This window comes from Pseudorca crassidens, chromosome 18 (genome assembly GCF_039906515.1).
Source record: "Pseudorca crassidens isolate mPseCra1 chromosome 18, mPseCra1.hap1, whole genome shotgun sequence".
Taxonomy (NCBI): Eukaryota; Metazoa; Chordata; class Mammalia; order Artiodactyla; family Delphinidae; genus Pseudorca; species Pseudorca crassidens.
The window spans coordinates 44,294,042-44,306,585 of NC_090313.1; positions in this window are offsets into that span (position 1 = coordinate 44,294,042).

Genomic DNA, 12,544 nt, shown 5'->3' on the forward strand with positions numbered 1-12,544 from the left:
TACCATTGCAACAAAAAGAATAAAATACCTAGGAATAAACCTACATAAGGAGGCAAAAGACCTGTATGCAGAAAATTATAAGACACAGATGAAAGAAATCAAAGATGAGACAAACAAATGGAGAGATATACCATATTTTTGGATTGGAAAAATCAACATTGTGAAAATGATTATACTACCCAAAACAATCTACAGATTCAATGAAATCTCTATCAAACTACCAGTGACATTTTTCACAGAATTATAGAACAAAATATTTCACAATTTGTATGGAAACACCAAGGACCCAGAATAGCCAAAGCAATCTTGAGAAAGAAAAACGGAGCTGGAGGATTCTGGCTCCCTGATTTCAGACTATACTACAAAGCTACAGTAATCAAGACAGTATGGTACTGACACAAAAACAGAAATATAGATCAATGGAACAGGATAGAAAGCCCAGAGATAAACTCACACACATATAGTCACCTCATTTTTGATAAAGGAGGCAAGAATATACAATGGGGGAAAGACAACCTCTTCAATAAGTGGTGGTGGGAAAACTGGATAGCTACACATAAAAGAATGAAATTAGAACACCTCCTAGCACCATACAGAAAAATAAACTCAAAATGGATTAAAGACCAAAATGTAAGGTCAGACACTATAAAACATAGGCAGAACACTCTATGACATAAATCACAGAAAGATCCTTTTTGACCCTTCTCCTAGAGTAATGGAAATAAAAATAAACAAATGGGACCTAATTAAAAACTTTTTCACAGCAATAGAAGCCATATACAAGACAAAAAGACTACCCTCAAAATGGAAGAAAAGATTTGCAAAAGAAGCAACTGACAAAAGATTACTCTCCAAAATATATAAGCAGGTCATGCAGCTCAATATCAAAAAAACAAACAACCCAATCCAAAAATGGGCAGAAGACCTAAATAGACATTTCTCCAAAAAAGACATACAGATTGCCAACAAACATATGAAAAGATGCTCAACATCACTAATCATTAGAGAAATGCAAATCAAGACAACAGTGAGGTATCACCTCACACCAGTCAGAATGGGCATCATCAAAAATCTACAAAATATAAATGCTGGAGAGGGTGTGGGGAAAAGGGAACCCTCTTACACTGTTGGCGGGAATGTAAATTGATACAGCCACTTTTGAGAACAGTAAGGAGATTCCTTTAAAAACTAGAAATACAACTACCATATGACCCAGCAATCCCAGTACTGGGCATATACCCTGAGAAAACCATAATTCAAAAAGAGACATGTACCACAATGTTTATTGAAGCACTGTTTACAATAACCAGGACATCGAAGCAACCTAAATGTCCATTGACAGATGAATGCATAAAGAAGATGTGGCACATAGGTACAATGGAATATTACTCGGCCATAAAATGGAATGAAATTGGGTCATTTGTAGAGACGTGGATGGGGCTAGAGACTGTCATACAGAGTGAAGTAAGTCAGAAAGAGAAAAACAAATACTGTATGCTAACACATATATATGGAATCTAAAAAAAAAAAAAAAAGTTCTGATGAACCTAGGGGCAGGACAGCAATAAAGACGCAGATGTAGAGAATGGACCTTAGGAGACTGGGGTGGAGAAGGGGAAGCTGGGACGAAGTGAGAGAGTGGCACAGACATATATACACTACCAAATGTAAAATAGGTAGTGGGAAACAGCTGCATAGCACAGGGAGATCAGCTCCATGCTTTGTGACCACACAGAGGGGTGTGATAGGGAGGGTGGGAGGGAGGCTCATGTGGGAGGGGATATGGAGATATATGTATACATATAGCTGATTCACTTTGTTGTGCAGCAGAAACTAACACAACATTGTAAAGCGATTATACTCCAAATATGATGTAAAAATATAGTTTTAATAATGAAGTTCAAGATATAATGTGTTTTTTTGTACTTTTATTATAATTCCCAGAATTATATTGAACAAAACTTCTGATGTCTGTTGTTTTGAAGACCATTATATTAAAGGCATATATCTGTTTATTTCACAAATAACCATAATGTAATTTTCTGAAATTAGATATATATTATTTTTCAAGATGTCCCCTCCTTTATTCCCTAGGTTACAAAGAGTTTTTAATTGACAAAATTGTTATTGAACACTTGTCTTTCTAAATATTTGATTATTTTTCTTTGACCAACAGTTTATGAATTATTTTAATAATTGTGTAACATTGAGCTTTCTAGCAGGTCTGAGATTGCCTCTTCACATTGAAGAATTGAAAAGGAAGCAAGAACTTCACTTTTGCACAGAACCAAACCAAAACCCCACTGTTAGCTCACACTGCACCTGACACTTACCTCTGGGTAAAGACATAAGTCCAGTTGGCCAGACCTGGGTCAAATATTTTCCCATCAGCTGAGAGTGAAGTCAGCTCCACCTGAAATAGATTGAACTTGTGCTGAATTACCAGTTTGAGATCATTATCCCTACTTCTGAGGTCACTTCTTTCTCATAGAGAAGAAGGCATATATTACATTTTCCAGATTTCTTTGCCCTCCTAGTCCTATGTTTTTGCACAAGAGTTTTCTAATGGAAATAAATCATATGAGGATTGAACAGGAGAAGGGAAGAAAAATCAATTATTCTCTGTGGAAGGTTGCAGACAGTTTCATGGGTGTATGTGAGAAATCTCCAGCCTTGTATTCATCAAGAATATGCAGATAGATCAACTGAACAGCTAGATGAAAAGTAAAATAAATTTAGTATATTTTAAAGACTAATTCATTCATTCAAAAATAGTTATTGAGCTCCTACTATATGTCAGACAAGAATGTAGGCACAGAGGGTGCAAGTTAAAACAAAACGATAAAAATTCCTTCTCCAGTAGAACTTACATTCTCATAGTATGGAGAGTTAGGTACAAATAAAGCATAGATAGAGAGAGATGCATTCTATTTTCCTACCTCTTGATTTTAGACTGATGTTTCATTGTGTTGGCCAAGAGACTACAGCAGGAGCAACACAGCAGTTACTGAGCCTGGGTCCCAAAATGTTTGAATATTTCTGTTCTCACTCTGGGAATCTGTGGTTCTATATAGACAAGCCCATGCTAGCCTGCTGGAAGATGACATATTATATATACGCAGTACTTAATTCAACCATGCTAATGAGGTCATAATAACTGATATACTGCCTGACTGCAGAATCATGAGCAAGCCCAAGCAGGATAATTTGAGTCTACTGTGTCAAAAAGAACTGGCCAAATGAGCCTTTTCGAAATTGTCAGTCTGCAATATGAGACAATGAATAAATGATTGTTTTTATAATCCACTAAAGCTAAAGTAGTTGGTTATAGGGCAAGAACATACTGATACAACGTTTAATCATTATAGAGAAAATAAAGCAAGTCAGAGGCACAAGAAGCAGGCCCAGGGAAAGAAGATAGGAGACTAAGAGTAATTATTCAAGAATGATGAAGAAATATTAGGCTACTGATTAGAAAATTTACAGTAGATCATCATTCTTATTTTATCTATTGCAGTAATTTACCAGTTAACTCAACAATTAAATAATTAAAAATCGGTAAACCTTATCAATGAGTATGAATCAATACTTAGATTAAATAAAGATCTTTTGATTATTTATTTAAGCAATATGTTTGTTAGTTGATTGGAGAGCTATAACACTTCTTGGAAAAATACTTTATGACTGAGTATTATAAACCCTTATAAATTTCAACATAGTATCAAAGGATTAAAAGTAATAGTGAAAGAAGAAAGGACATGAAAGTTTTAAATTACCATTAAGATTTTACCTTGGTGTTGGGGATAGCCATTATAAAGTAAAAATGATATGTTTTATGGAGATGTTTATTTAATGTATCAATCTGATGATGATGGCAAACAGAAGTCAATTCCTTCACTGATAACTGTGCTTTTCTATGATTAGTGTCATTATAGTACAATTCTTAACTATCTGGCTTGAACAGGGAGTACAAATTTGGAGTTCTATGGAGAAATGGGTGGGATATATACCTATAAACAAGCATTCAAACACTTTTTCCCCCTAATTTCTAACAGGCTCTGTAAATGAGAAGCAAGGGGCTTATGGTTCCAACAGGACAGCAGTCTTAATAGATAACCATGGTCAAGGAAAACATTTCTCAGCATAGAAGTCATGCCTGTATAAAATTGAAAAGTATATGTTTGTAGGTTGATTACATGAAATAGAAAACTCTGTAAGTCACATCTCCTACATAAAGAATAGTTGGAGAGAAATATGAAAAAATTTAAATGTTTCTGACATATATGGTGAATAAAGCATTCATATCCTAAATATGTAAAATCTTTTCTTCAAATTAAAATGGAATGAATTATCAGTCTAATAGAAAAATGGAGAATGGACATTTGAAATTCATTTAAAAATATATGAAAATAAAATTTCAGAAAATGGATGTTAAAAGAAAATAACCTTTTACTCATATCAAATTAGCAAGTTTTTTTGTTTGTTTGTTTTTAATTTGATTATGTCAGGTATTAGTTGCAGCACACAGGATCTTCATTGCAGCAGGATCTTTCGTTGCAGTGCAGGGTGGGGGGGCTCTTTGTTGCAGTTCACGGGCTTCCCTCTAGTTGCAGCTAGCAGGCTTAGTTGCCCCGTGGCATGTGGGATCTTAGTTCCCCAACCAGAGATCAAACCCTGCATTGGAAGGCGGATTCATAACCACTCGACCACCAGGGAAGTTCTGGCAATTTTTTTAAAATATTATTTTCTACTGGAAACTGATATATAAATCAAGCTTTCTATATCTGAATTCTAGACTGTAAAACTATTCTAGAGCACAATATACCTTATAAGTGTGAATATATTTTGAGTTGGTAACTATGGCAAAAAAGATACATATATACCAATAAAGTGTCCAATGATGTGGAAAATGTACTATATTTTATCTATGATACAAATGTAAAACAATTTAATTTCTATGGATGATCAAATGGTCAAATAAAGCATACTATTTGATATATTAACAAATTGTTTGCTATTATTATCTTCATTATTATTATTAGGATAGAATTTTTCAGTTGTTACTATGTTACAAGAACAATTCAATGTTATACACATACACCAGCCAAATGTGTGTGTATGTATGTAGTATATGTAATATGCTAAATATATTTATATAATTATGTATATATAAAACCTCTGTTAATTCTTATAACAGATGTATGAAACATGCTCTTCTTTAGTTATTTTCAAATGAGGAATGTGAGAAACAGAGAGATTAGATTGCTCAAATCATATAGAAATTTTTGACGTAGCAAATATTTAAACTCATACTCTGAGGCCATGCCTTTAATTTAGTACTTTGAATTGCATAATGAGAAAGTTATAATAGATGTCCTGTAAAATACTTTATACCATTAAAACTAATAATTGTATAATCCCATCCACTAAATATTCTTGCCTGCTTTGGAAATCAGCAGGCATATGAACTTTGGTACTGAATTTGACTAATCAGTCATTCAATTATAGTTTAATATGCTATAAAATGGTAACACATTTTATTCATTTACTTCATATTTTGTTCACATTTTGTCCATGCTGAAGGTGACTGCTTTCTCTGTTTTGGAGGGTTTATCTGTTTGTTTGCTTCTCTTTTCCTTTCAAGAGTCTTTAAACTTCATTGTAGAAAAATGATAGATTGCAGTTTATTGTTAGAAATAATATAAGCTTAGGTACTAGTTCTTTATATGTTGCATATAATGAAAATTTAAGCTATGCCGAATAAGTATAAGAAATTACAAGCTAAGATAATAATTATTTAACTGTAAATACTTATACAATATTAGTTTAAATATTGGTTACTCATTAATCAGTAATAAAGTCAAAGAATAATATTTATTTACTTTCTTCCCTCACTTGAATATTTGTAAAATAAACTTACCTGATTCATAGGATAGGAATGCCTGGAGTATAGTAACAACTTCATCACAGCCAAAGCATATTTAAGAAAATAAGATGTCAGCAAACACAAATTTTAATTGGAAGTTAATTATTTTGGTAATAACGGGGTTGCCTTAATGAGTATGTATAATTGGTATTGTTCATATTGGTTAATTCCAGAATGTGCTGGAGATACTGATACTATTGCTTTAATATTTTTTTCATAATGTACATAATTTATTTTAGAAAAAAACATTTCTACTGTATTGAAATCAAAACCCTATTTCAGAAAACTCAGAATTGTGATTTAACAAAATTTCAAATATATGTATAAGGCAAGTCGTTGCTTTTCCTGTAATAAAATTCACATCATAAAAACATTTCAAAAACATTATCTCATATACATTATAATCCCCTTTAGAATTATTATTTTTGGAGGAACAGATTAATTATAATTTTATACTAGTTTTAATTCAAATTTTATTTTTCAAGTTGTAAAAGTATAGTCATAGCTTGAACTTTTTTTTGCAAAGGAGTATTTTTCAATTTCTTTTTTTAATCAGTGTTAGTTTCATTGTCATTTCTTGGGATAGCAATACTGGTCAAGGCAGTCTTACTGTTTTTGTAGAGCAAGATGAACTCATTCTTGCAAAATTTGACTAATATTACATGAAATAATTATGTAAGCCATTAAAACAATCTATTGGAACAATTACAAAAGAGCAATGAAACAATAATAAAAGATGTTATTATTCTAAGACCAAAAGCAAAATTGCTTATTAAATTGTGCACAATATTAAATTACACCTCTTAATATTTTTGTGAGCAAATCTTGTTTCATTAGAATCAGTTTTGTTTACATTAAAAGTGAATGCTTTTCTTACAGACTCTGTTACCTAAGTGAATTGAAAAAATAGGGAGAAAATTAGTAAAACTTGGCTGCCATAGTAAATGAAATCACATCAAACTAGAGGTGTGAAAAATGCACAACTCAATACAATCTCATTATTCACATATCTATTGTTTTCTCCATTGCTACAGAGAACTGCTCTGCACCAAACTTTCTTATGAAGAGAAAAAAACAAAAATATGAGTCAACTTACAAACAAGAAATGTAAAATTAAAATTTCTGATTCAATTACCCAGATAATGCTAGGACAGAAGAGGGATATTACCAAAATTAGAATTTCTATTTGTATTTTATTATAAGCAATATATTTTGTTTCCTGAGTAAACATGTGGTAGTAAAAGAAATATTGGATTGGAATTATTTTCATTGGATTAAAAACATACGCTATCAAAAGTTTTCAGTGAGGGAAACCTATAAATAACCAGTTCATATTTTCTGTCTTGTATATATTTACTAAGAAAGAAGTTTTCTTTAAAATTATGAGTAAAATACTCTGATTGAAAAGCTTGACAAAAGAAAAAATTAGAGGAAAATGTATTTACTTTATGAAGTTTATATTGCATACTTTTTTTTTTTTTTTGTGGTACGCGGGCCTCTCACTGTTGTGGCCTCTCCCGTTGCGGAGCACAGGCTCCGGACGCGCAGACTCAGCGGCCATGGCTCACGGGCCCAGCCGCTCCGCGGCATGTGGGATCCTCCCGGACCGGGGCACGAACCCGTGTCCCCTGCATCGGCAGGCGGACTCCCAACCACTGCACCACCAGGGAAGCCCCTGCATACTTATTTTTATATATTCATGTGAAATGTATTTTGACTATGCTATTCTGGGCATAAGTCATTTTATTATGAGCACTTATCATATCTAAGTGAGTGAAAAGTAAAGTAAACTAGTAACTGTCTGGTGACCAGCCCTGACTCTGCCATGAACTAGCTAAGTGACAATTCCTTTCTCATTTCAGAGAGACTGGTAGTCTATAAATACTCATTTCTCTTATAGCATTATGAACATAAACTTATTGTAGTCAAAGCACATTTAGAGAACTGTTTTTCAAACTGTAGTACGTGGAGCCATTGAAAAAGGGGAAGCCAAGTAAACAAGATCTCTGTCCATTCCTTCTTTAACCAAAGATAAACTTTTATATTCTTTTATACAATGTGGTTTCCTGTCAAAATTTACTTATGATAAACATATATTTATATTTTATCTAAATATATTTTCATGTATATATTTTATATAATATTATAGATTATGAAATGAATATATTATGCACATATAAACTTATATTTATATATAATGTTATGATTATATATAAATATATGTGATTATATAGATCTATATTTGCTCTAAAAAATTTTAATACAGCTTTGGTACAATTTGTGTTTAGTAATTTGAGTTATCAATTCATTATAGCTATAGAAAACATTTTCAGTTCTACATATTGTGCTTGATTACAACATGCCATCAACTCACAGAGAACTAATTGTAATTACAAATATGCTTTAATAAAATTGAATGTTTAAGTTAAATATAGTTTCAATTAATAAACATTTCTAATAATATTACTATAAACAAATATCTTTTAAGTAAAAAATAAATCTGTGTCTAGATTTTGATGTAATGTATGGTGAATATTGAATATTTACAGTTCTTTTTTAATTTCTGTCTTTCATATATGCAATGTATCTACTTAAAATTTTCTATTTGTCTTGGAATTAGGGTAGATATATGACAATAGTGTTACAGGGAACAAATGGACTGCAACTGTTTATTTTACATGTAGTCTAAAAGAACTGAATATTCACTTAACCTTAAGGGGTGTATATTATTGATATATTCATTTGTTGAGACAATATTATGAATTCAGGAAAACCAATTTTTTTAAAGTCAATTACTTGGAATCATTTCCATTCATACAGATTTTAAATTGACATTTGTTTTCTCAGTCAGAGATATTATATTTAACAGAACTGTCTTAACCTTATTTCAAATGAAAACCAAAAGAAGTGAGGATTTTAACTAAGTAAACCTAACCTATGGACAATATTCTTCCAATATAAAATGATATTTACAAAATTATTTACCAAGCTTATCCTTAATTATTCTTGTTAGTATCTTCGAATAAAATTCTGAGCATAACATGGAATATAAAACTAAAATATATTTTAATAATATTTTAAGAGTAACATACAGATTTTATGATTTGTAAAATAAATGATGTGTGAGAACAGCTACAAACTAAAGGGCCCAAAATGGGCACATTATAAAAATAGAAATTATAGACTGAAGGGAAATGCACAACCTAAAAGTTACAAGTTAAGTTTTATTTGGAGACTTTACTGAGGACTACAGCCTGGGAGACAACCTCTCAGATAGCTCTGAAGAACTGTTCTGAAAAGGTAAGCCAGGATATATAGGAGTTTTTTGCTGAAGAAAAAGAAAAAAAAATTGTAGTCAAACAGCAAAAGATTATTGCTAATCACAAAAACAAACATCTCAAGTTAATGATTTTAGTGCTTTTCTATGTATGGGAAGATGCAAGAGTCTGGGCTCATTGAAATTATTTCTTAGATATGCATCTTAACTATCCAGGGCTAGGATCCAAAGCACAGAATGCTTCCTATTTTTCTCCACCCTGAATTCCCCTCAGGGTGCACCATCAGGGATGGCTACAGTGGCTGACAGCTTGATCTTTATAGAACTGGAATGGTGGGCAACATTCTTTTTTTACTGGAATGGCAGGCAACATTCCCTTTTCACGTACTTTCATAAATTAATAAATATTAACATTTGTAATTAGTATTAACATTTGTCAGAAGATTATCCAAAATTATCACAAAAAATATGCCGTATAAAATTGTTATTTGCTGCATGTTACATGTTTTTTGTCTGTAACTAAGGGACCCTTATGTAGAAAGAGATTTTTTAATATTCTATCTTTGGAATAAAAAGGCCAAAGAAAAATAAGAAGAGTAAAAGAACAAACTCTGTATTAATTTTCTTCAATAATAGAAGCAAAATAAATTTTGCTATGGCATGTAACTTGAAGACATGGAACATTGTTTCTTAGATAGTATACCAAAGTTGTTACACTGTGAACAGGTGCACATGTTTGTTTCTAATACTATTGTGAATAATAGACTGCCTAATTAAACAAACCTCTGTGTGTGTGTTCGATAAATAAATGAAATTGTATGAATCTGCTGCAAAGCTGAAGATTATTTTCTACGTGCAAGCATCTTTTATAGATTTCTTTAAGATATAGGGAAAAATAAGTTGAAGGAAATGGCATTGAAAAATCACTAACAGTCAGTCTACCTAGAAAGGCAGTCTGTTGCCATGGGAAGTAATTAGCAGAGACCTTTGAAAAGGTATGTGAAGAGAGGTGGGAGTGGGAGTATGAAGCAGAAAGGGATTGCTCCCAGTTAAATCTCTTTCAGTCCTGTGCTTCAGAGGTTGTCGGAAAGTGCTATGTAGTGAGGCTCAAGAATGAGTAAGAAGTAGTTAAACAAAAAGCTTCCTAGAGGTCAAACTCTCACTGATAAAAAGGAGGTTTTGCCAGAGAGAAGAGCTGTGCTGGCAAGGAGAAATGCAAGCTACACCCTTTTTATTTATTTTTTTAAATTCATTTACTTACTCATTTAACAGGTATTTAATAGGCTCCTACATTGTGTTTGGCATTTGTCAAGATGGATCACAAAGAGGTGACAAAAATGATAGATGGCTAGAATGGAATTCAGGACAAAGGTCAATTTTAAAAATGGAAATCTTGGTAGTATTGTTTCTTCACAATGGGAGAGAGAAACAAAGTTTCAATGTCTGGGTTTCCCATGGTGCTGATTCACTCCACATGTTATCAATAGATTGCTGGATTTCTATAGCAGAAAATAATGTGTATGAACCCCCTTTTAACTTAAATATGAGAGCAGAATTGTAAGAAAATTAAAGTAGATGTTAAGTGGTACAAATATTTTTATTGTACCTGGTTTTATAGATTACTTTCTATGATTATGCTCAACAAAAAGGAAGAGTGTTATTAAAAAAAAAAATTCTAAAACTGGGGTCAATGTAATGGTAGAAACACGCCTAAGTAACTCCCTGTATAAAAGTCCATTTATTTATTGCACATACGTACGCTTGAGAAACGCTGAAAGATCCCTTTGATAACTAGAAATTTACAAGAATTCCTGAGGATAAAATGCAAATGTTTTCAGATTGATGGGAAAGAATAATAGAGAAAACAGTCAGCCAACAAAAGTTTGTAAAACGGAGACATGAAAACAAGGATATGAACACTTTTCTCTAATAAAGTCTAGGGGAAAAACTCAAGCTCAGAGAATCAAAATTAGAATAAACATGGGGAGAAATGAATCTAACTAACTGAAGAATGGCATTTATATCAAGTATGCCATTCATGATTTTACTCCTTCATGAATATTAACTACAGTATTATTTGAAACCTGGATAAGACCCCACAAGTTGTAAAAGTTTGGTAATAAAATTAACTATATTTAAAGGTTAATTAAGAATAAAACAAATGTGAAATTAAGGGATTAGAGCATAATATAAATATGCATGTCCTGGTAATGTTGAACTGGTAGGGCTTACAAAAATTGTAAATCTTTGCAACCTGTGGTAGTTACAATGAGTTAGCCAATTTCCTTGTCTGTAGTATCTAATGCTTTTGCTGTTTTTTTTTTTTTTTAATGATTATAAATCATGAAGCATAACATAAACTTTTACAACACGTTTAAGACAGGCGCAGAATCATTTTTAAAAATTTGCCCCAATACTTCACCTCTCCTTGCATCAATGTCCTTTATAATCTCTGCATAAAAAGGCCCTTGGCAACTCAAGTTTACAGCTCTAACCATCAGAGATAGAGTCTATTCCCCATCCTTTTGAATCTCAGTAATCTTTCTGATTTAACTTAGCCAACTCAGAAGGACTTGCTCTGGGAATCATGCCACCATTGTGTGAACAAGTCCAGGCCACTTTGATAGAGAATGAAATACTATGTTGACCAACCTATGTGAGAGGACACAACCAAGATCAGCAGAACTGAATCTTTCCCACAGCTCATGGAAGAAGCAGGAGAAAACAGCCCACAGAAATGTCCATCTGACCCAAAGAGTAAGGAATAACTATTTTAAGTCAATGAGTTTCAGGATGGTCTACTATGCAGCAACATTATGGATATATGAGATGAAACATATTTGTCATTTAAATAACAACTTTAACTTTTCAAGAAAAAAAAAAAAAGATTTTCAGTTTACATTTCACAAACAAAACCTAGCTCCAGGTATGCAACAGACATACCTTAAAAATAATAAAAAGTTAAGAAGGTGATTCAGAAAGGTTGAAAAATATATGTGAGACTGAGTAGTAAGTATAAAACAAAAAATATGTTTTTGATCAAATACACAAAATAATAAAATATGGAATAAAATAAAATACATCATCAAAATCCTGAAAAACAAAGAAAAAATACAACAATACCCCCATCTAGATCCAAGAATTATCCACATTCTGAAATACAGTTTATATAACCATTTTAAAGTAAAGTATGGGTATCTTGGTATTCACCTCTGAGTCAAACAGCATGTTTTAAAAAATAAGTATAGTCTCCTACATTGTCACAATTATAATATCATTACCCATAACAAAAATAACAAAAATTCTTTAAGAATTTTACATATAGTTCATAGTCCAGTGCC